Source organism: Rhinopithecus bieti, unplaced genomic scaffold (assembly GCF_001698545.2).
Source record: "Rhinopithecus bieti isolate Rb0 unplaced genomic scaffold, ASM169854v2 scaffold_32008, whole genome shotgun sequence".
Lineage (NCBI taxonomy): Eukaryota > Metazoa > Chordata > Mammalia > Primates > Cercopithecidae > Rhinopithecus > Rhinopithecus bieti.
Window position 1 is genome coordinate 1,743,228 of NW_016814433.1, and position 26,057 is coordinate 1,769,284.

General features: G+C 45.0%; 1 pseudogene; it reads right to left on the bottom strand.

Moving 5' to 3' along the window:
• Window positions 1–4,496: 4,496 nt before the first annotated feature.
• LOC108514280 (transcription factor BTF3 pseudogene) lies at window positions 4,497–5,322 on the bottom strand (annotated as a pseudogene).
• Between the last annotated feature and the right edge of the window lie 20,735 nt (window positions 5,323–26,057).

Genomic DNA, 26,057 nt, shown 5'->3' on the forward strand with positions numbered 1-26,057 from the left:
AGGCGTCGATTGCAGTGAGCCAAGATCGTGCCATTGCACTCCAGGGTACAACAAGAGTGAAATTCTGTCTCCAAAAAAAAAAAAAAAAAAAAAAAGAGAGATATCAATACATTTCTGGAAGATAGGAAGCAGGTGGATGGGTGATAACTGGTGAAGTAGTGTAGAGGAAGCCACGCTAAGTGTAGATATGGAAATGGATGCAGTTTAGGAAGTAATCTGCCCTCCAGAATCCTGCATTTGGTACTCAGAAATTTCAGATATAAATGGAAATGAGATATGAGGCTCAAATCAGAGTAATTGAGTTGATTATCTCTATATAAAATATCTTAATCCCTCAAGGATCTAGAACTAGAAGTACCATATGACCCAGCCATCCCATTACTGGGTATATACCCAAAGGATTATAAATCATGCTGCTATAAAGACACATGCACACGTATGTTTATTGTGGCACTATTCACAATAGCAAAGACTTGGAATCAACCCAAATGTCCATCAGTGACAGATTGGATTAAGAAAATGTGGCACATATACGCCATGGAATACTATGCAGCCATAAAAAAGGATGAGTTTGTGTCCTTTGTAGGGACATGGATGCAGCTGGAAACCATCATTCTTAGCAAACTATCGCAAGAACAGAAAACCAAACACCGCATGTTCTTACTCATAGGTGGGAACTGAACAATGAGATCACTCGGACACGGGGAAGGGGAACATCACACACCAGGGCCTATCATGGGGAGGGGGAAGGAGGGAGGGATTGCATTGGGAGTTATACCTGATGTAAATGATGAGTTGATGGGTGCTGACGAGTTGATGGATGCAGCACACCAACATGGCACAAGTATACATATGTAACAAACCTGCACGTTATGCACATGTACCCTAGAACTTAAAGTATAATAATAATAATAAATAAAAATAAAAAAAGATAAAATATCTTAATCCACTCTTGGACCAAAACTCCTAGCAGTTATGTAGAGATATCTGAGTAAAATATCAAAGAGTTAATCTCAAGAAAAGTTGATAGCCCATGTATTAGTTACAAATGACCCCAAACGTAGTCACTTACAGCAACACATATTTCTTATCTTACAATTTCTGTGGATGAGGAATTTGAGAGTAGCTTAGCTGAATTGTTCTGGCTCAAAGTTTCTTATAAGGCTGAAGCTGAGATGTCATCCAGGGTTGAAGTTTTCCAACATGGCCATGTGCGTTTGTTCATGTACTATCTGTGGCTGCTTATATGCTACAAAAGCAGACCTGAGCAGTCAGAACAGAAACTACAGGGCCACAAAGTCTTAACTATTTGGCTTAACTGGGGCTGGATGATCCATTTTCAGGACGGCACACTCACAGGGCTGCTGCCTGGAGGCCTCAGCTCCTTACCACATGGACCTCTCCACAGGGCTCTTTGAGTGTCCTCATGGCGTGGGGGCTGACTTCCCCCAAGAGGAAGAACAAAGAGAAACAGTTGCCTTGTATGACCAAATCTTGGAAGTCACACATAGGCATATTGGTCATATTCTACTCAGCAGAATCAAGTCACTAAGCCCAGTCCTCACTCAAGATAGTGGAATGAAGCTTTGTCTCCTGAAGGGAAGCGTCCCCCAGAATCTGTGGACATGTTTTAAAAACAACCACACTCCAGAAAAACAGATCTCCATATACTGGTATTCAGGGGTCTTCCATCTCTAAAGCTCCTTTACCAACATTTCAGAGCAAATTCCACAGTTTAACAAGGTCTCTGCATGTTCTCATGCTCATAGCGTCCCCCAGAATCTGTGGACATGTTTTAAAAACAACCACACTCCAGAAAAACAGATCTCCATATACTGGTATTCAGGGGTCTTCCATCTCTAAAGCTCCTTTACTAACATTTGAGAGCAAATTCCACAATTTAACAAGGTCTCCGCATGTTCTCATGCTCATAGACTACCAAAGCAACTCTATATACATTAATGTAAATGCAAATTGTCAACCAGGGCACCAGATATTTTTAAAGAGAAAACAACTTGCAATAGAAAAGAGAACAACTCAACAAAAACAGAGGAAAATACTGACCCCTAAGGGATTAGAGACAATTCAGGAAATACAAGACAATTGGAAAAAAACAAAAACCTCTGGTATCTTCAGGAAGAATCCAGCAGATATTGCATCCATTATAAAATGAAATAATTCTATAAAACAGAAACAATTAGAAAACAAAAAGGAACTGTTAAAATAAAAAAAAATATGGCCAACACTTTTGAAATATGTAAAAGGATTGTTTTAAAAGCCAAAACCAATAGTTCAGAAAATACAAAACAACAACAAAAGAGATGAAAAAGATGAGAGAGAAAAGAAAAAAGATATACTGAATACATCTGGGAGGTTCAACAGATATTGATATATACATGTATCTATATATATATACACACACACATTTAGATATACATATAAACACATTTAGAAAAGTAAGAAACTAAGAAACTTATCAAAGCTAAAGGACATGAATATCAGTGTAGGAAGTTTCACTAAGTGTTCAAGCATAGTCAATGAATAAAGAATAATGTATAGACAGTTCACTGGAAAATTTAAAATGTCAAGCATAAAAGACCTTTGACCTTCTAAAGCAGACAGGTTGGCAAACTAAATTCATGAACCAAATCTGGCCCACCACTTGTTTTTGTCAATAAAGTTTTATTGGAAATGGCCATGTCTGTTTGTTTATGTATTGGCTATGGCTGCTTTCATGCTACAACAGCAGCGCTGAGCAGTTAGAAAAGAAACCACGCAGCTGCAACGTCTAAACTATTTGCTATCTGGCCCTTTACAGAAGAAAATTTGCTGAGCTCTGTTCTGAAGAGAAAACTTACAAAAGAGAGAAAAGTTCACCCCAAAAGAACAAAATCAACCTGGCATCAGAAACTTTTTGTCAGCATCATTGAACGCCAGAAGGTAATGGGAAAATGCCACCAAGGTGCTGATGAAAAATAATTTTTACTCTAAAATTCTATAGTCTATATTGAATGTCAAGATAATATAAAGGCATTTTCGGACATCAAAGACTCAGAAGATTTACTTCCCATGTACCTTTTTAAAAAGTTACTTGAGGGTATGCTCTGGATAGACAAGGAAGTAAATCAAAAACTAGGAAAGGATGCAGGAGAGAGTGGATTTATTAAAGCAAAGCCCTTGGATGGCAGCCGTGCAGTACACCTAGAAAGCATTCAGCAGAATTAGACCAGGAAGATGGAAATACGATGAGAGGGACAATTGGAACCATGTAATTCTGGCCTTGAGAATTCAGAAAAAGTTAATGAAATGATGGGGTAATGGTGGGGGAGCAAAGACAACTGCCATCGTGGAACTTCTGGATCCATAAGGAGCCTTGTGTGCGGCTGCACGGACTTGAGACCTCCTGAGTTATGGCCTAAAGAACAGGTCCACTTCCCAGAAGGGTTGTCCACTGACAGAGTCTGGCGTGTTCTTCCACCATGAAAGTCTGGTGGTCGGACCACCAAGGCAACTTCCCTCATGGTTAAAGCTCATTTTTTTTCACTAAAGGGGCTAGAGAGATTTGGCTTATTTAGAACTCAAAACCTGCCAAGAATGAGGAGACTCAGGAGGAAGATTTCCAGTTTCCTGGCAAGTGCCAAACCCAGCGTACACTTGCCTGTGGTCTTGAGAGAAAAAGGTGTGTGAATTCCGTGAGCACTGCGCACTAACACTCGCTGGCTCCTGGGTTCTGGGTTCGGTGAAGGCAACATCAGAAAAGGAAACTTGAAAATGTTCTCCAGAAGTCCCAGATTCCCCCATCATTTGTCACTCCCACCAAGAGTCTCCTCCTCCCTCTCCTCCCCTAAGTGAGTAAGTGGGCACTCACTCTAGAAACTACAATTCTTTTTTTTTTCTTTTAAGTAGGCCAATAACTGTATTAACCTTTGTTTCAAACCTTATTTCCAGGCTTCTTCAGCTTAATTACCTACAAGTAATCAATTGTATGTAAGCAAAAATGAATTGTATGTAAGCAAAACCTGCAGTGTCCAAGGGGCTTGGGTTTAAAAATATTAGAGATCTAGATTTTATCAGATCCATAAACCAGTTTTAAAAAGCAATTGAGGCCGGGCACAGTGGTTCACTCCTGTAATCCCAGCACCTTGGGAGGCTGAGATGAGTGGATCACCTGAGGTCAGGAGTTCAAGACCAGCCTGGCCAACATGGTAAAACCCCATCTCTACTAAAAATACAAAAAATTAGCCAGGCGTGGCGGTCAGCGCCTATAATCCCAGCTACTTGGGAGGCTGAGGCAAGAGAATTGCTTGAACCCAGGAGGTGGAGGTTGTAGTGAGCTGAGAGCACACCATTGCACTCCAGCCTGGGTGACAAGAGTGAGACTCTGTCAAAAAAGAGAAAAAGAAAAAGAAAAAAAAAAAGCAGTCCTAAGGCAAAATAACAGCTCCCGGTAATTTCTGCAGGTTTTAGGTTTTATCTTCTTCAGAAGTTGGCTTAATTCAGTTTGTCTCATTCTTGGAAGCCTCATCAAAATTCTCTGCAAGAGCTGGAACTTCTTCATCATCATCCTCTCCAGTAGCAAGTGGTGCTTTTTCATCCACAGATGGTTTGGGCAGAGGTTCAGCCCATCTTCCTAAACTAGTCAGACTGTCTGCATCACGCCAGCTTAAGGTGCTGGGTAGCGATTTCCATCAGCTGCTGTGTCTCAGCATGGCCTGCAGTGGTTAAAGAAGTGTTTGCTGCCAGAGATGCCTGAACTTTAGGATTGCTAAAGTGGATCACTGTTCCTTGATCTACTTTAACTCGTAAGTGTATTCACCTCTTCAATACCAGATATTGTTTGCCCCTAATTTCTTGTGTTTTTGTTTTTTTGTTTTTGAGATGGAGTCTCGCTCTGTCACCCAGGATGGAATGCAATGGTGCGATCTTGGCTCACTGCAGCTTCTGCCCTCTGCCTGCCAGTTTCAAGCGATGCTCCTGCTTGAGCCTCCCGCGTAGCTGAGATTATAAGTGCCTGCCACCATGCCTGACTCATTTTTTAAATTTTTTTTTAGTAGAGACAGGGTTTCATCATGTTGGCCAGGCTGGTCTGGAACTCCTGACCTCAGGTGATCCACCTGCCTCCACCTCCCAAAGTGCTGGGGTTGCAGGTGTGAGCCACTGTGCTGGCCCCTGACTTCTTTAAGAGCTGAAGTTTTTTTTTTTATCATCTGCTGTAGCTATTCTATGAACCACCTTCTTTCTGCAACCAATTTCTTTCCCAGCAATGCACACTTGTGCCTGAAGTTTGGTGGGTTTCTCCTAGTTCACAATTGTCTCTTTCATCTTGTCAGAGCAGAAAAGGGGCCATGCAGGGGACAGTTTGGCACTCAGGGTTCAAGCAGACTTAGGCAAACAAATGCAGGGATGCAAGATGGTGGCTCTGCGATTCTGACCTCGTTCTTTAGAACAAAATAAATCTCTTTCTATGAATTTCCAGGCATACACATCCTCAGGCCTATTTTTTCAAAACCAAAGAGTTTATCAATATAGCCAAAGTCTATTTATCGAGCGATTTCACAACCAGTCAAAGTGACTTTAAGATAGTTTTTAAATAGAATTTTTTTTTCTCTTTACCTGATTTCCATTTTCCCAGGTGAGGAAATTGAAGTCAGAGAGGTTAAGTCACTTGCTGAAGGTCACAGGGCTGGGACTGGAGCCAGAAGTGGGTCAGGATTCAAACTCAGAAATGTCTGGATCCAAAGCCAGGCTCCAAATTTTCACTTCCACCTCCCTTCTCTCCAAAGAGGAGGACCCCCTCACTGGAACTGTCCTTACCAAACGCCGTTCAAAGTCAAGGCTCCCAGTGGAATTGCCTTCATTCATCATTCTCGGTGGAGAGAATCTGATTGGCCCAGCTGAGGTCATGTGTCCTTACCTTGGACAGATCGGTTCTCGCTAGGCAGGCTGAGGCTGCAGGGCAACCGCTCTGAGTCACGAGGGCCATTCCTGGAGAAGACAGGTGTGCGAGCTGGAAGGCCATCCTGAGAGGGACCTGCTAGTGATGAGCAAAATGTTATCAGGCAGAATCAGTTGATTTCACACCGCTGTGTACACTACTAGCATCAACAGCCACGCGGAATGGTCATCATATTTTACCAAATGTGCTCTGACTCCCCACCCTGAGCAAACTCCCTCTGGTCCACGAGCAGAGAATGGAAATGCATTTCCTCTTTTCCTGTGCTCAGGCGTGGGTTGATTACTTGGCAAATAGCCCCGTCACATTTGGTCATCTAGGACATTTTTCCTACCCAGCGGCTCCTCTTCTCAGATAGACCCAGAGACATTCCTCAAAATGTTCTGCTCAAACAAGCATGTGACAAAACAGCTTGTCAGTTTGTCTCTTTCTTGCCGAAATGAGACCATGATGTCAAAATTCAGTCCTTTACTCATTTAGAAACCATCTGATAATGGAGCACTGGTTTAATTTCCCGGGGAAAATAAGATGCCTCTTGACTAGTAAAGCTCCCTATAACCCCAGGAAGGGGCATAATTATCTTCTTCAGAGTCAATCCCTTGTGGATCCCCTAATTAATTGTAAACTATAGATGAGAGCTGTTCAAAAAGTAAGTTTACAAGGTTAATTACTGGTGTATTATGCGTAGCACAATTTTGCTGGGCATGTCTGATAGAGAAACTGATGATCAACTTTTGCAAGTGCCTCCTCACTGTCAAGTGGAGGAGTTGAGAGAAACAACGCAAAAGTTACTTCTACCTTTGGCAGGCTAGTTATCGAGGTACACCAGCATTATCAAGAGAAATCAGTTCTGCCTATGATTGTGTGGGCCCTTGGCCCTTATACACTCCTACACAGGCAAATCCAATCGCTCTCCATGTGCACACATGCACAAGTGTGTGCGTACACATGCATGTGAACACACACAAATGCATGCATGCACACACATTAGCAGGTATTATGCAAAGGGGGTCAGCATGGAAGTCCAGAGAACTGATTTTGAGCCTCAGGTCTCATGCATTGGGGATTTTCTAACTTGAAGACAGAGTCATTCAAGGACACTCTGCATCCCCCTGCATAGTTCCAGCCTCCTATTAGGATCAGGAACATTAATATGATCTGAGCTTAGATCCTTCCACATCCCTCTTTGTGGCAAAGATATACACACATATTTGCAGATTCTGTGTCCGTGTGGCTGAGTGACGCACATGACACAGGATACTTAAGGATTGGTTTGGGCTAATTGTCACGTTATTTCTTCTTTTTGGCTCCTGCCAGGAGCCTACTAGAACATAAGGGCGCTAGACAGGATTCCAAATGAAAAAGAGTCCAATCTTTCATTTCCCTCCTCTCCTGATAGAGACCCCAACAGCTTGGTGAGGAACGTGGGTTGCTATGGAGATGAGCTGTGACTAAATCAGGTGGGTACAGGCAAGGGTATTGCAACACAGGGAAGAAAGAAAAGGGAAAAGTTTGCTTCTTGGCTTGGGCTTGAAATATTACAAGACTGCTAAAGGGGAGGGACGTTGCCCTACCTGTCCCGAAATCCCTGCTTCTGCCTTCCTATTCCCTATACCTTTCCAAGAGTGGAGATGTGGGTCTGATGGGTCAGAGCCCATGTTCTGCTAGCAGGCAGGGTTGCTGCACCTTACGAGCAGGACTTTGACTGGACACCGTGGCTCACACCTGTAATCCCAACACTTTAAGAGGTCAAGGTGAATGGATTACCTGAGGTCAGGAGTTCGAGACCAGCCTGACCAAATGGTGAAAACCCGTCTCTACTAAAACTACAAAAATTAGCTGGGCGTGGTGGCACCTGTAGTCCCAGCTACTTGGGAGGCTGAGACAGGAGAATTGCTTGAACCCGGGAGGTGGAAGTTGCAGTGAGCCGAGATTGTGCCATTGCACTGCAGCCTAGGTGACAGAGCAAGAGTCCATCTCGAAAAAAACAAAAACAAAAACAAAAAAAAGGGCAGGACCTTGGCAATACTCCCTCTTCTCCTTCCTGCCTTGGGCTGGAAGAAGCAGATGGCAAGCTGCAACTCAGAGGGTGTGGAAGGAGCCACATAGGTACGGATGGGAGTCTGAGACGAGCTGAGGAGAGAAAGCCTTTGCCTCTGCCTGTGATGATCCCCAGTGGTATCTTAGAGGGTGAGCTACTGCCCCCAAAGAAGAAGGGAAAGGTCGTGGCGGATGGATCACTACGTGAACAGGTGTGGGAGCATCAAAGACAGCGCGTGTTTGGTGACTGCTGGATCACATGCCAGCACTGGGCAGCATTGGAGAGAGAGAGGTACGAAGAGCCCGAGTGTCAAGTGAGGACTTTGGACTTTACAGGCAATGAAGGCTTCTCAGAAGGGAAGTGACACAATTTGTCCTTTGGGAAACTAAGACAGGTGGCAAGTGTCAGGAAAGGGTGGGAAGGGGGAGAGACGAGGGCAGGCTGAGACAGCAATCAGAAGCTATGGCATACTGATCTCAGGAGGGAACAGCGAGGTGGAGGACAGGTCATGGTGCTGGGAACAAGAATGAGTAGGAAGCTCAGGCACTGCAGGGCTCACGACTCACTGTCTATAGGGAGAGAGAGAGCCGGTGGCTGAGATGGCTCTGGGGTTTGATCACTGAGGCCTGGGTGAATGGTGGTGCATTTACAGAGGAGCACACAGAAGAATGTGTGAGCACACACACACATATACACACATGCAAACACACATGTACACATACAAATGCATACACACATATACATGCACACACATGCACATGCAAACACATACAGATGCATATGCACGCACATACACATACATACACACATGCACACACCTACATGTCCATACATGCATGTACACACATACACGTACATGTGTGTATGTACATGCACATACACACATACACATGTACACACATGCACACATGTACACACATGCATATGCATGCACACATACACACATGTACACACACACATACACACATGTACACACACACCCCCTTCACTCCCCAGCCAATATTTATCAGACCCCTATTCTCTGGAATTCTTTCCCTCATCCCTCCCTTACATGACTTAAATAATAACATTAATGACAACTAGGGTCACACATTCATTTGTGCATAGCTATATTCAATTAAAATTTTCTCCACCTAAATAGCTCTCTCAGGCAGGCCAATAGAGGCTCCGAGAGGATGAGCAGTGCGCCTCATGTCTCACAGCTGAGAGGGTGGAGNCACACATACACACATGTACACACACCACCCCCTTCACTCCCCAGCCAATATTTATCAGACCCCTATTCTCTGGAATTCTTTCCCTCATCCCTCCCTTACATGACTTAAATAATAACATTAATGACAACTAGGGTCACACATTCATTTGTGCATAGCTATATTCAATTAAAATTTTCTCCACCTAAATAGCTCTCTCAGGCAGGCCAATAGAGGCTCCGAGAGGATGAGCAGTGCGCCTCATGTCTCACAGCTGAGAGGGTGGAGTCTTGACTTCGGACTCCCAGCCCAGTGCACCCCCTGCCATGCTCCACTGAGGCTGGAAGGAAACCCTGAGATCGGCTTGACCACCCTCTCATTACCCTTCTTTATGACGGTTTGTATTGTAGTCAGGAAACTCCTGTTAATCGTTCTTTTTGCTGCCACCATCATATTTCCCTCCTCCAAAAAGGAGCGCAGGCAGGGAGATTATTTTGACATATTTCCTGAAGACGCTGTTTCTAGAGCACTTGCCTGATAAAAATGATATATTTATTTGGGACCGCCAAGAGCTTGCTGAAATGAGGAATTTATCTGCATAGCTTTTGTTATTAAAGTGATTCCTCTTGTTTATTTCCTTCTAAGCTACTGATTCCATCTATAATACATGAGTTTCAGGTAATAGAAATTTTTCATGCAAGTAAATATTTTAATAACAACATTATGGTCTTGATTCAGTGTTACAGGCAGTAGCCTGGCACAGGGAACAAGCTCGACACTAGGAGGCTTGGGACCTGGGTTCTCGTCCTCACTCTGTATCTGTGCCCATGGGCAAAACCCTGTCCTCTATGAACCTCAGTTTCCTTCTCAGTAAACTGTGGTAGTTGCTACACACCCTCCCTGACTCACAAGGGCCACTGTTAAGATCAGATGAGACAACAGCTCCAAAGGTTCTGGAGAGGCTGCAGGCTTTGCTATATATGGGCAGGGTCAGCATGAGATACTGACCAGAGTACAGACTTAGGAGTATAACAAAGAGACTAAAAAACACAGTGGCAGGCCAGGTGCCGGGGACTCACGCCTGTAATCCCAGCACTTTGGGAAGCCGAGGCAGGCAGATCACAAGGTCAGGAGATCAAGACCATCCTGGCTAACACAGTGAAACCCCATCTCTACTAAAAATACAGGAAGTAGCCAGGTGTGGTGGCACGCGCCTGTAGTCTCAGCTACTCGGGAGGCTGAGGCAGGAGGATTGCTTGAACCCGGGAGGCGGAGGTTGCAGTGAGCCGGGATCACACCACTGTACCTCTAACCTGGGCAATACAGCGAGACTCCGCCTTAAAAACAAAACAAAACAAAACAAACAAACAATAAAAAAAACAGTGACTTAAATGAGATAGTGTCTGTCTTATGCAAAGATGGACGGGGGTCAAGAAAGGGTAAATGGCCTCATTCTACAAGGTCATTCGGAGCAGGCCAGTCGACACTGCCAGCCTCAACTTGAGACTTCCATCTCTGTGTCCAAGTGGTCTCCTACCATGGATGTTTCCCAACAAGCAAGAAGGTAGCAAAAGGGAATCAAGGTCAAGTGAGTTTGTCTTTAAGGTGGAACTCACATGGCACTTCCACTCACATCCCATTGGCTCAAATTTAGTCACATGAGTCACTTGGCTTCTCTGGCCACAAAGAAGGCTGGGAAATGTAGTTTCTAGCCTGGCAGTCATGTGCCCAGCTAGCACTTGGAAGATAGAACAAATAGTAGGAGACACTTAGCAGTATGGGGAAAATGACCACTCAGGATAATGGGCACATATATGGAAGGGCCCACAAGATCTTCAGGAAAAGCAAACAGCCAACTGGGTACAGAGCAGGTCTACACTCATGTGTCTGCCTCAGATATTCTATGCATATTTGTACTCATACGAGCACAACTGCAATCAGACACCGGCTCAGGTAAGCAAAATAATAAGAGTGAAACTGAGCATGCCTCCTGGCTGTCAAGGTGGTGCAGATTCAAGAGACAGATGGTGGTGGGGCCTAAGGTGATGCAGCCAAGTTGGAGAGAGGTATGTGAGTTCAATATCTATCTTACCTTTCCAACTCTGGAAGGTTGGGACTCAACTGACATGAGTTCAGTTTGAGGACCACAAAGAGGGCAAGATCTGAACTGGCTAGACCTGAGAGGGTCACAGACTTTGGGACACACCTCAAGTCAGACGTATCACTGGTGTCCACTGCTCCATCAAGCTGGTGACCATTCACCATTTTTATTTTTGCCCAAATGGTCTACTTTCACCATTTTGATCCCCACCAAAGTCTGCTATCTCACACCCTTCAGCCACATGCATTGTGGTAGGACTAATGTCTGATACCCCAAACAAGGTGACTCTTGGCCAGACTCAACCCTGAGCCCTGCCACACCCAGAACTCTCTCAAATGTTCCCCAGGGTCTCCGCTCTAAACCCAGGGGGGAATGCAGCTGGTGAGTGCAGCACACATCGGAATCCTACCCCAGCCACCAGCCCCAGCTCATGGCAGGGGTTAGAAGCACCCCAGGGAAGAAAGAAATGTCAAGTCCAAAGTGTTCAAATGGGAGACAGTCCACCAGTACAACTAGAAGAGTTCAGTCGTACTAGAAGAGGGCGAGTCTCTCCCAATAGTCTGTACCTTCAACAGGAGACCATCAGAAGAGCCTCTGGAATTTACCATGCACTATTCACATACCACTCAACATACGTTAACAGCTCAAGTGGATTCACATCAGCTCAATCATAATTATTTGTCAAAACCACTGTTTCCCTCATTATTTCCTGCTGAGAGTGTGAGATTATATAAATTTATGTTGTCGCTATCACAGATTCTAACAGCATCACAAAGGAAGAGAAATTAACCTCCTACTTATTAGAAAATGTTTAGCTCAACTCTCTAGGAGAAGTCAATTTACTAGGTTAAATTTTCTGAAATTGCATAAAGACACTATTCCAACAATGCACCATAACAGAGTGGCATTATCTGCTGTTTTACTACAGAGGACCTGCTGCCAACAACCTTAATGATTTATGGTTAAAATGTATTTACCAAGAAGTTATCATGCTAGTTATGGCCTGAACCAGAGACTGGGACCCACATTCTGTTTCCTGAAAGACTTGGGTCTTGGTGAACAATAATAATAATAATACATATGGGATCCTTTCAGTTCTAGGCAAAGGATGCTGTGCTCAGCCAGTTACATACAAGCATCATTCCTCACATGGACCATGGCCATTCGTTCCTAACTGCTCTCCCACATCTATGCTGGCCCCTACCCCACCCCACTCATATTTCATGGTACACCCAGAGTGATTAGTCAAAACCAAGATCTGATACTATCCTTCTGTCCCACCACAGGGCCTTTGCACAAGCTCTTTCCTCTGTCTGGAATCCTCTTTCTATCCCTCTTCACTTTCCTTCTCATCCTTCAATATAAGCCCTTTTTCATTAGGAGCAAAAACCAAAGTCTTTACAAGGGCCTGCAGGTACGTGTCCACTTGCTGTATCATCCTAACAGGGGTACTCTTGAGAGTGACGTGAGATGCTGTTAATACTTATACCAGAAGTATAGGTACAAATGCACCTATCCTGCACAATCCGGGACGAGGTGCTCCTGGCCTGGCCCTCCCCACCTCTCTGGTCTCATCGCCTACCCTGTGCTCCCTTAATTGCTCCAGTATTCCTGGGCTCTTTGCTGCTCCTCAGTCATGCCAGGCCTAACACCCACCTTTGGGCCATTGTGCTGGCTATTCCTACTGGCTTCTCCCCGAAGTCAGCCAAACAAACTCCTTCACCTCCTTCAAGTTGCTGCTTAGATGTCACCTTCTTAAGCTCACCCTGAGTGTCCTGATTTTGGTTTGAGTTGCGTTTCTTATTTTGTTTACTACCATAGGGCAGATGGGCATGGAGGACTCCAGGGCTTCTTCCAACCTAGAGGATGCTCCATCCCCATGGGGCCATCGGGCTCCTCTTGCTGCCTGGCTGAGCTGCTCAGGTTGTCAACTAGGAGGCAGATACTTGAGGTGTTAACTCTGTGACTGGGGGACAACTTTCATCATCTGCTTCTTTGCCCAAACCCATGGATGGTAGAGCTGGGTCATAGTGACACTGTGAATGTCACCAGCTCATATCTTAGACATCTGAAACACTAACATAGTCACCAATTAGATACACTGATTCACTGGTGTGTCCTCTCTGATTATGGTGTATCCCTGGAGGGTAGTTCCGGAGACCCCAGGCAAAATGACCCAGCACAGAATTCTAGACCTGTCCTTGCAGAGCCCCAGCTCTCTGCTCTCTGTCCCCACCATGCTAGGGAAACCTGACTGACAAGCAAGGCCCCCGGTCACAGAGTTAACACTTCAAGTATCTGCCTCCTAGTTGACAACCTGAGCAGCTCAGCCAGGCAGCAAGAGGAGCCCAATGGCCCCATGGGGATGGAGCATCCTCTAAGTTGGAAGAAGCCCTGGAGTCCTCCATGCCCAACTGCCCTATGGTAGTAAACAAAATAAGAAACGCAACCCAAACCAAAAAAGCAAGGGTGGGAAAGGAATCTACTGTCTCATGTAACTGGGCATTGTAGTTTAGCTGGCCTTAGGCGTGGTGGGGCCCAAGAGGTCCAATAGTGTCACAGGACACTGTTCCATTGTGTTCTCACTAAATTCCCAGGGAGGGCCTCCCCATGTGCAATAAAGTAGCCACTGCCCGCTCTAGACCTCCATCTTCCTCACAGCTGGTCATACCAGTGGAAGGAGAGAACCTTTGTTTTCGAGAGTTGCAGCAAAAATCCCAGAGAAAGCCCTCATTTGCCCAACTTGGATCACATGTCCATGGCTGAACCAATCACTGAGGCCAAGGCATGAAATACTTTGATTGGATACCCTGGGTCACATGCTCAGGTGGAAGAGTCGCCCAAAACATATGGTTACCCAAAGCCATTTTGAACGGTCAAAAAATTATATGTGTGTCCCTGACACTAAGCTAAGAGGAAGAGACTGTGTTGCATAAAGGGAAGACATGAGCTCTACAGAGCTCTGAAGTAGATATCTAAGACTTGACTTTGCCACTGTCTCTACGTGACTTCGGACAAGACATTTTATTAGTACTTCACAGAGCCTTAGATTTCTCAAATGTGATGAGAGGATGCAGTGCTCTGCTCTGCCAGACCCTAGAGCATACTCAGAGGATGAAATGAGGAAGGGCTGTTCTCCCCTAGAGAGGGGCCGAGGTGTCCATCGTCGGGAGTACAAGGGAGCAGGTATGTCCATGTTTCAGACCCACATCTCCAAGTTCCAGTAGGCTCTGTGCTGGAGCATGAGTTTCTTTTCCACTAAATAACTCAAAGGAAAGAACAACGTTGCTTCCCACTTATTTGGTGTTTAGATGCTGCCTCCCTCCCACCACCTCCACCTGCCAGCCAAGAGGCACCATCTCTGAGCCCAGAGGACGCAAGATCCATCACTCCTATACAGGGTTCACACCATGCAGCCGTGACCTGAGCAACACATCCACAATTAGCTAATGTGGATCATTTTCAACAGAAAACGAAGCATGAAATATGCAAAAATAATGAGCCCTTCACTGAAATTCCAGTAGCTGCTACAGGGTAACCAATTTGAATAGCAGTTGCAATTCCTAGGGAGGAAACCCCCATTAAGAAGAACAATGTTGAAATGGTTATGTATGGACTCTGAAATTCACTCGATAATTAATCCAGTCGAAAAACATGGTGTTAGTCCTCCCACACTATGCAACTAAAATGAGGCTTTTATTGAAATATTGGGTCCAGTTTCAGACTTAGCAGCTAATCTGAAGCAAGTGGGGACGTTGGCAATGGCATGAAGACCAACGCAAGAGCCAGAGTGAGCGACAGAAGACAGAGATTGTCTTGTAGGCCTAGAGAAGACCTCCGTATCACCAGGCTGCCAACATCACAAGAGCCCAGTGTCAAGCACTGGCTTGGATGCCCCATGCCAAGCGTGTGCCAAGCTTCCAAACAGTGCTCTTTGGAGGTCACTAATTATTGCTAATTATTGGTCTTCCCAAACCCATCTGTGTGCGATGGGTAGCAACACCACGTATGTTTTCAGAGCTCAGACGGTTTTTTATTTCCTGCCTTCCTGGAACCCCCTCTAGCTGGTAGAAGAGAGACATTGAAAGCATCGGGCTTGGGTGCTGGACCAAGGTTCAAACACAGGCTCAGTCACTTACTTACCAGTTCTTTGCCCTGCAGTTTATGGAGGTCCTTTCCCAGTCTGTAAACAATACAAGTGCCTATCTTTCAGGGATTTTTCGGAAGAATAAATAACATAATGGGTGTGAAGTACACTGTGCTTACCTTTTAGGGGTTTTCTGGAGAATAAATAACATAATGGGTGTTAGGTACACAGCCATGTGTCTAACTGGGACTCATTGCTATCCATTTCTTTCACCCAAGACTGGTTCTCAGAGGCATACAGTTAACAAGTTGCTCTGCACCGAAGTCAGTTCCTCATAGACTCTTTCCCCCAACCCCGTTTGTTTTTTTTAAAGAGTCTTGCTCTGTCATGCAGGCTGGAATGCAGCAGTGCTTTCTTGGCTCGCTGCAACCTCCACCTCCCAGATCCAGGTGATTCTTCTGCCTCAGCCTCCCGAGTAGCTGGGAGTACAGGTGCCTGCCACCACCCCCAGCTAATTTTTGTATTTTTAATAGAGACAAGGTTTCACCATGTTAGCCCGGCTGGTCTCGAACTCCTTACCTTGTGATCTGCCCATCTCGGCCTCCCAAAATGCTGGGATGACAGGCATGAGCCACTATGCCTGGCCCCTCATGCACTCTACAGCACTCAGGCTAGAGTTGGCTCCTGATGTCACAAGGACCTAGACGGCAGGAATTAGGAAGCCTTCTGAGATACTACACTCATTGCATGCAGGCTATACTTAAAGATCCATTTTATGAAATGTTAGCCATGAGTTGACAACTGTTGAAACTGGATGGTGGGTACATAGGGGTTCATTGTACTGTTCTCTCTAGTTTCGTATACGTTTCATTGGTTTGAGTTTTTTTTTTTAAGACCTATCTAAACTGAGTTTATTCGGGTTTTTAATTCCACAGCTAGGAGCAATACTGGCAAATTCATACCCGGGCATTTCTCTTGCCACTCTGTTGAGGAGGCTTCTCTCGGTTAAGTCGCCAGGACATGCCTGGTGAAGCTTAGATCCCTACCGTGACTGGCAATAAGATAGGGCAAGTGTACTTCAGGAGACCCTACCACCTCCGTTGTTTTAAGATCACTGGGGAACATAAGTAATCCGAGTAGAGCGTCTTAACTAAGAAACAAATTATTAGCTGTTAACAGATGAAATGCAATGAGATTCTAATTGATACATTTCCTAATTGTTCCTTGCCTCAGGTCATATGAGGCATAACTGGTATAATTAAGAATAGAACTCAAGTTTTCTGCTTCTACACAATAGAACTCAAGTTTTCTGCTTCTACATCTGGTATTTTTTTCTGCTACATATACAGATACTTCTGTATCTCCAGTGCCTCTAACATGCAGCCATTATGCCAACAAGCATAACAATAGCAACAACAAAAGCCGTAGCAGGTAATATTTATTCAGGATTTCCTCTGCCATGAACTTACTAAGCTTTTTAATGCATAATCTCATTTAATTCTATAAATATATTTTTAAAATAAAATAACGTTTGAAGAGGCTAATCACATTATCCCTGTTCTACAGATGAGGAAACTGAGGCTCAAAGTCATGAAGTAACATTGAAGTAACTAAGTGTATACAGCCTAGGAATGGTAAGGTTTGACATTGTGCCTTGATCTATCCTGTGCGCATCTGGAAGTGCCTGGTTGCTGCACAAGATTCTATAGTTTATTTAACAGTCTCTGTTAGACATTTGGGCTCTTTCCAGTTTCTTCATTCTCACAAATGATGTTGCAATAGACATCCTTGTACGGGACTCTGATTTCACGTCTGTCTTTTCTGTTCAAGTATAAAAGCTGCCCGAGATCAGGGATTTTTCCTCATTTTGCTTACTTCTTCTGATCTTCAGTACATAGAACAGAGACCGGCATAAAGTCAAGTCAATAAATATTTGTTGAATGGATGTAAGGATGGATAGATGGGTTGATGGAAGGGAGGTAGGGAGGAAAGCAGGAAGGAGGAAGGAAGGAAGAAGGAAGAAGGAAGAAGGAAGAAAGAAGAAAGAAGGAAGGAAGGAAGGAAGGAAGGAAGGAAGGAAGGAAGGAAGGAAGGAAGGAAGGAAGGAAGGAAGGAGTGGATGGCTGGATGGGCAGGCATACGGATGGGAGTGGGATTAATTCTCCAATGTAGACACCCAGAAGTCTCTAGATCTTGCCCCCGAGGACCACACTGTTTAGGACAGTGGTCCCCAATTTCGGCTGCATCTAAGAATCTCCTGAAGACGTTTTTAAAAATTGATGACGATCCCCTCTGCAAACATTCAGATTTAACAGGCCTGGGATGTGACCTGTGCATTGGAATGTTTAAAAGCCCTTCAGGTGATTCCAATGTGCAGAACCACTGGATAGAGCAAAACTCTTATCATTCACAGAGGCACTTGTTAAAAAGCCAACTATATCTTCCCATTCTAAGAAGACAACCAGCCTGTTTCATTTCTGGCTTTAGAGCTTTAGAAGAATTGAAAGCAGAAACCCTGAAATCAGCTCTTCTCCATCTTTTGTGACATCAGGGTGGTGTCCGTGAGGGGAGAGAGGCGAGTGAGCTTCCCCAACCTGGAATGGGGAGGGATTGGCAGTCCCACAGCAGTCAAGGGATCTTTAGACCCTAGGTGATCATGTCCCACTCCCCAGACCTACAAAATCTGAGTCTCTGGGTATACAACCCAGAAAGCTGTACTTTCAATAACCACTGCAAGTGATTCTGATGCACCGTAAAATTGGAAGAGGACTAATTTATAAAAATAAGTGAAGAGAGATTAATTCTAATAACGTGAATCAGTCCAAACCTTCATTCCGTAACTCAAATATTCAAGAAATATTACATTTCATTATTTTCTTTAAATCTAATTAAACCAGACTTTATGACTCTACCCCATAACTGTAGCAGAGATGCCACTGTCATTCACAGTTGCCGTGGACTGATTGTTACCATTTCATGTTGTGTCTTCTGTTTCTTCTTCTTGTTCTTCTTGTCTGCCCACCTTACTTCCTACCTATTATTGTGTGGACTAAGTATATTTATCACATTTTCCTCTCTAATATTTAATATTTTTCCTTCTAATAGTTTTGATTTTTACAGAGAATGTCCTTAAATATTTCATATTCATATTTAAACTTACATTACCTGTGAGTATCTAGAAGTAATCGATATTTGTATCTTCTCCCTGAATAGAACAAAATTCTGAGTATTCTGTGCTTCCTTTCACCCCTCTCCCTATACCTTCCCTGTCTGTTGTCTCACAGTACATCATCTAAGACTTTAATTCCAGCTCGTTGTTATTCTTCGCAATCAAATATTATTTATCTTCAAATTTTATTGGTTTTTTGCATACCACTGCATCTTGTATCCCAACATCTTCTTCAATTCTTCTTTCACGTCTCGTCATTTTTTCAGATGGATGATGAGAGGTAAGCTTTCTGGGTCCTTGCTCAACTGAAAATATCTTTACCCTCCAGGGCATTTGAGGTAAGGTATGTAATTCTAGCTTTAAATTACTTTCCCTTAGAGTTTGGAGTACATGGCTCATTGTATTCTTGTATTCAGTGTTGCTCATACTCGTTATTTTATATAGACTCCATTTCTCTGTTTCTTTTTTTCTCTCTTGCCCCTTCTGAAAGGTTTTATGATCTTTCTCTTTATCCTTGGTGTCGCCAGAATTTTCCATGATCAGTCTGGGGTTTGGTGCATATTTTACTCAACATGTTTGACCCTTTGGCACCTTCCAATAACAATTATAATAATATTAATGTTAATAGCTTGCATTGAGTTTTTTCACATGGCCAGGCTATTCTGAGTGTGCTTTACTCAGGTAATACTTTCCACCCTATGCTAGATGTTATCATCATGCCCATTTTACAGAAGAGGAAACTGAGTCACAAGAAAAGCATATCTTTCTTCAGTCAGGAAATTGTTTCTTTTAGAATTTCCTCCATTTCTCTCTCTCTGCTAATTCCCATTTGTCAGGCATTGGAAATTGGAAGTCAATCTCAATGTTTGATGCTTTGTTCTTGGGCAGTGTGCTTTGGGAGATTTCCTCAGCTTGATGGTTGAGCTCATTGATCCCCATATAACTGTGACCTTTCTGAGACTGAGTCCATCCGTGGAGGCCTGCAACCACACCCATCACTGAGACAAGAAAGAGGCCAAACTGTCTGCCTGCTGCCTGTTGCCCCCTGGCTCTCTCCTGGCCCCCCATCAGCCCTCTCTACACCCATAGATGCATAGCTCCCATTTTTCTACAGCAGTACTTGCTGTTAATTCTATTCCATTTGTTTTCCATCCTCTAAAGATTTTTTAAAATAATGTCTGGTCCATCAAGGACATGCTCCTTGCTTTAAATGCTACACTAAATTGTTTATACCTTTTCATCATTTCTAGGAATTTGGATCCAAAAAGACAAACAAGTGCTTAGTTCACCATTTGGCCCAATCTCCTTCTGATGGATGCAAAGAGCAGAGACTCTGGTCATCTTGAGAAATGGGAATTCACTGAGGAACATGTGTAACAGTGAGGGAGACAGGTGTCTCTGGCTTGTGGCCAGGCCTTCCAGGGAAAACAGAGAGCATGGACATGGACTGGCTGCATCTCAAAGGGCCTGGAAAGCTCTTTAAGAATGGGAAAGCAGGTTGGGCAGGGTGGCTCACGCCTGTAATCCCAGCATTTTGGGAGGCCAAGGAGGACGGATCACCTGAGGTCAGGGGTTCGAGACCACCCTGGCCAACATGATGAACCCTCGTCTCTACTAAAAATATTTTAAAAATTAGCTAGGTGTGGTGGCAGGTACCTGTAATCTCAGCTGCTCAGGAGACTGAGGCAGGAGAATTGCCTGAACCCAGGAGGTGGAGGTTGCAGTGAGCCCAGATCACGTCACTGCACTCCAGCCTGGGCGACAGAGTGGGACTCCGTCTCAAAAAAAAAAAAAAAAGAAAAAAAAAGGAAACCTGTGCAGAATTAAGACCCTCTCATGGTGTTGTACCAACCTTTCAGCTCTAGAAGCTGAGGATGGCAGATCTGATGCTGTACCGCTAACTCTGTCTCTCTACTCCTCCGCCTGCTGCCCTCTGATGAAGTCCTCTGTACCCTGCCTTTAAATTTCTGAGAGGAAAACTCTGATTGGTCCAGTTTGTCGTTATTATTCTTGTGGCTTTGACACCCCCTCAGTCTGACAAACCCACGGACTGACCACCTTGAGATCCAATGCCCACACAGATTCGACCAGTTCAAGCTTTCCCGGTGGGAGCTATGCGGTCCCCATATAGAACCCCTTGAAGTGGACTGTGGTTGAGGCTGGTACTCTGAGACTCATGCTTCCCAAAGGATCCTCCCAGATGTAAATATCTGGGGCTCGTGAGGTGTCTGCAGGCTCACGAATAAGCCCAACTCATCTGTATACAAACTACCCATCAGGAAAGAAGAAATGCTCCTGATTCCCATTTGTGATGGTTAATTTTATGTGTCAACTTGACTGGGCTACAGGGTGCCCAGATTAAACATTGTTTCTGGGTGTGTCTGGGAGGCTGTCTCTGGATGAGATTAGCATCAGAATCAGTAGACTCAGTAGAGTAGATTTTCCTCCCCAATGTGGGTGAGTATCATCCAGTCACTGAGGGCCTGAATAGAACTCAAAGGGAGAGGAAGGAGGAAGTCACCCCTTTTGCTATCTCCCTGCCTGCTTGAGCTGGGACATCAATCTTCTCCTGCCCTTTAACTGGGACTTACACCATTGGCTCCCCTGATTGTTAGGCCTCTGGACTCAGACTGGAGCAACACCACAAGCTTTCCTGGGTCTCTAGCTTACAGACCAAAGACTGTGGAACTTCTCAGCTTCCGTAATCATGTGAGCCAATTCCTCATACATGTATGTATATTTATTTATATATGTGTAATATATAATAGATTTCTGTTCATTTTTTTTCTCTGGAGAACCCTGACCAATACATCGTTAGATCCATGTTCCCCTGAAAAATCAGCACCTCTGCAAACCCAGGCAGTGAGCTCCATGATGAGGATCCAGCTGATGTAAGGGAAAGTTTTGGGTTAGAAATACCAGAGTTAACACCCCCAAGAAAGATGTTAAAATGCTTCTGAAAAAACTCACAAGCCGGGTAGCTCCCTGGTTCATAATACTACACTCTTCTCTAGGAATTACCCCAGTACATGCTATTAATGGTAGGGTCCCCTTGGCTTTAAGACCATCCATCTCCACTCCCCAGTTGACCATCGATGATTGGTTGACACAGGATTGAGCACCTGATCAAAGCTGGGCTGATCAAAAATCTCTTTCTCCTCCTGGGAATGTAAAACTTAAAAGAATACCCTTAACTAAGATAGGGCCCACCCCAGAGCGGAAACCACATGGCACAGCCTCTGTTGTTACAGACAATCTGCAGAGAAATATCCTGATTGATTATAACTTCTGATGCAATCAATCTCTTTGATCCATGCCCTGACCGCTGCCTAAGCCATGACCCTAGCTACACACAGACCTTGACTCCAGCCCCCGCCGAGCCTTATTCCTGGACAGACGGTGAACTTTGGCCCCGGCCACAGAATTAAACCCTGACGTGATCATAGATGATTCTATGCCCTCATCACAAACTGAACTCTGACCCCCAGCAACATACCAATCCCTGACTCCCTCCAGTCACCCTGGGAACATACTCTATTGCCACAAGTGGCCATGATATGCAATGGTTTCCCTCCACACAACTGGGGGTACATCTTGTTTACCACAAGGCAGCCCGCCCAGGCCCTCCTCCCCAGGTACTGAGCATAGCTAATCTCTGGATCTGCTGCTTTGACTCCGGGCCCGGATGCTACTGGTGGAGTTGCATCCTGGAAACATTCTCTCACTGTAGGACCCAATGCCCAGAACCACGGCCTCAATCTGTTCTTTGCCCTAAAGGAATCTGGCATGAGCAGGCATAGCTCAGACTCACATAACCTCTCTGCAAGAAAACCTAAGGAAACACCACTGATTGGAATCATCTAAAGACCTGATGATTATCAGTCAACCGGAAGGCCCTCAGAGTCAGCCTCAACAGCTCTCTCTTCTTCGTACCAACCCATGCTTGTTTTCAAGATCTGTCCACGCTACATCCCCAGTGCTTCCCCTGTAAACTCCTTCTCCCCATCTTCACCCCATGCTTCCTTGGTACAAGCTGGCACCCACAGCCTCCTTAGTAACTGGAATTCCTACTTCCAGTCTCAACACCTCCTGCCTGACCCCCAACCCAATCCATCACCAAGTGTACTTGCAAAAAGTCAAATACATGCTCATTCTCTTCTGCTCACAACTTATCTGTGGCTTCCCGCTGCCCTCCAGGTAGATTCCAGCTTCCTGGGCATGGCATTCCAGGCCCTTCATGATCGGGCCTAAAGCGTGCCTCTAGGGAAGAAGAGAGCTATTTTTGCTGCAGACCATTTGCCCCCAAGTGCTCGTGGGCCTCCACTCAAACCCTTCTGTGGAGGAGATGATGGCTTTCTAGTTAGAATCTGTCATTTCCTACAGTGGAGAGTGGTGGTGCAGGGGGAACGGGTAGCTATAATTACACGTACATTGCAAATTAAAGCTGTTATTAATCAAAGTATCCCTAAAAATATCAGAGACGTAATACAACATCTCAGCTCTTTTCCCGCTGGCTCCAGTGCAGATCCAAAAGGAAGCTGACCTTTTCCACAGCTGAATTATAAATGTCAGGATTGCATGGTGCCATCCTTCAATTACTGTCACCTTGAAAGGGGAGAGCGCTGGAGGCCTCACACTTAAGTGTTTTCAATCACAGATATATTTCAAACACTGTCTCCTTGAGAGAGGAACACTGGGCTCTGGAAGCTGGCGCAGCCCCCATTGTGGCTTCTGTGTCATGTGCAGTGACCCAGAAAGTCACCAACTTAAAAGACGATTTGGAGTTGATCAGAACTGCTCATTTAATCTCCTCCTGTTCCAACAAACTAAAGATTTAATTATTCTTCAATTGCTATTGGCAGAAACACCACGGGACAAAGATGCCTCCATGAGGTATCTCCTAAATACAGATCTCTGTAGACTGCTTTTCCCTTTACAAAATCACGTTTTTATTGTGCAGCTTTCCGTAAGAAAAAACTTTCCTTCTGGTCATATTTCTATTCCTCATTCAAAGTCTCCATTCAACAAGAAGGCAGAGAGGGTTGAGTCCAATAAGCAGGAAAAACCAATTCAATTTCCAGGCAGATCTGATGCTATGATATTTATAGAACATACATATCACATTAGCATCTTCCCATGTTATAATATAATTTCTTCATCTGTCTCCTGTAATCTATATTTACAGTAGGGATCTTTTCCCTTCTGCACTTAATCAACAAGGCACATTATTGAATTTTAGTTATTAAAAAACATGGCCAATCAATATAATTCTCTGTTCCTTTTTTTTTTTTTTTTTTTTTTTTTTTTTTTTTTTTTGAGACGGAGTCTTGCTCTGTCCCTCAGGCTGGAGTGCAGTGGCGAGATCTCAGCTCACTGCAAGCTCCGCCTCCCGGATTCACAGCATTCTCCTGCCTCAGCTTCCCAAGTAGCTGGGACTACAGGCGCCTGCCAGCATGCCCAGCTAATTTTTTTGTACTTTTAGTAGAGACGGGGTTTCACTGTGTTAGCCAGGATGGTCTCGATTGCCTGACCTCGTGATCCGCCCGCCTCGGCCTCCCAAAGTGCTGGGACTACAGGCATGAGCCACCGCGTACAGTCTGTTCTTCTTTTTAACAGAACATCCTGGGTCTGATTTGAGCTGGGAAGTCTGGCCCCATCACAAAGAGGAGAGTTGTAATTCGACAGGCCTCACCAGGGAGCTTTGCTTCACTGTGGCCATTCTCCGCAGCCAAACACATTCTGCTTCCGAGTTTGATGGTGCCAGAACTCCGGGTGGTCATCAGGGTGGTCAGAACCAGTAGGCAGCCTGACCCATGCGCTTCACCAGCTGGTGGTTGAACTATATCCTGGACCATTATACTCAGACACATGACGGAACTTGTCCCTGCCTTGGGATCCCAGTGACTCAGATTCTTCACCCCCAGCCCCAGAAAGTGGGGAACAAGCAGGGCTGGGAGGAGGATGTTTCATAGGGGAGACGTCGTTGATCTTAAATCCATTTTCCAAAAGCCTTTCCCATGCTTCAAACGTTGATGTGGTGATTGTTTAGAGTGCAGTGAAAAGACTTTAGAGGAAACAGCTCAACAACCAGACTGTGAACCATGTCCAGTCCCTCCTCACGTCCACACTACAAGCAAATCCTGTTGGTTATGCCTTGAAAATGTACTACTACATGCCCAGTGGATGGGTTCAGTCTCTTGGTGGGTGCCAGCCCAATAACCACATCCAAGAAGGATTTAACAAGGGGATTTTATTACTAGCAACAAGTAAGGGGAACACAAGGTATAATTCCTAAAACAGTGTCTCCTAAACGGAGGGTTGGGTCAGGTTTTATAGGCATAAGGTAATGAGGCATGATCTGATTGGATCTTGCAATGAGGTGATGCTGGGAGGCATGATCTGATTGGATCCTTCCATGAGATGATGCTAGGGATTGACCTGATTGGATCCTGGGTCCTGCCGTGTCCACTTCTTAATTCAGTCCCCCGATCCTCAAGTCTGAGCCCTTAGGTTCCCCCTCTGGCTGCACACTCAGTTCATCTGGGCATGCTCAGATTATGTGACCTTCAACCTGAGGGTCGCAGCAACTGAAAAACAATTCATAACTTTGTTTCATAGAAGTTGAACCAAGCTGGCCATGGTGGCTCACACCTGTGATTTCAGCACTTTGAGAGGCTGAGGCAGGCAGATCGCCCCAGGTTGGGAGTTCGAGACCAGCCTGACCAACATGGAGAAACCCCGTCTCTACTATAAATACAAAATTAACCAGGCTCGGTGGCTCATGCCTGTAATCCCAGCACTTTGGGAGACCAAGGCGGATGAATCACCTGAGGTTGGGAGTTTGAGACCAGCCTAACCAACATGGAGAAACTCCGTCTCCACTAAAAATACAAAATTAGCTGGGTGTGGTGGTGGGCGCCTGTAATCCCAGCTACTCGGGAGGTTGAGGCAAGAGAATCGCTTGAACCCGGGAGGCAGAGGCTGTGGTGAGCCGAGATGGCACCATTGCACTCTAGCCGGAGCAACAAGAACGAAACTCCATCTCAAAAAGAAAAAACCGAGGTCCGATCCTTTCACTCTTACATGCTTCTGCTTCAAAGCCCTTCAGCCGCTCCCCATCTCTCTCAGAAGAGAAAGCTCCCGTGAGACCTACAAAGTGCAACGGCCTCCGGCTTCATCCCTCTCCCTCTCTCCATTTCAGCCCAGCTGGCCCCTGCAGTTCCTTGACATTGACCGAGAAGCACGCCTGGTCCCAGGGCCTCTACTGGTGCGATTCCCTCTGCCTGGACTGGTCTCCCAGGACCCATGTGACCTGCTCCCTGGCCATTTCAGGCCTTCTCTGACAATCCATTTAAAATAACACCTGCCCCACCCCAGCATCCCCACCCTGCTTGATTTTTCTTCAAAGTATTTATCGCCATCCAATATACAGAATATGGTCCTTCTCCTCCCACTAGAATGTATACTTAACTAGGGTAGGGATTACTTTCAACTTTCTTGGCTTAATGTTTAC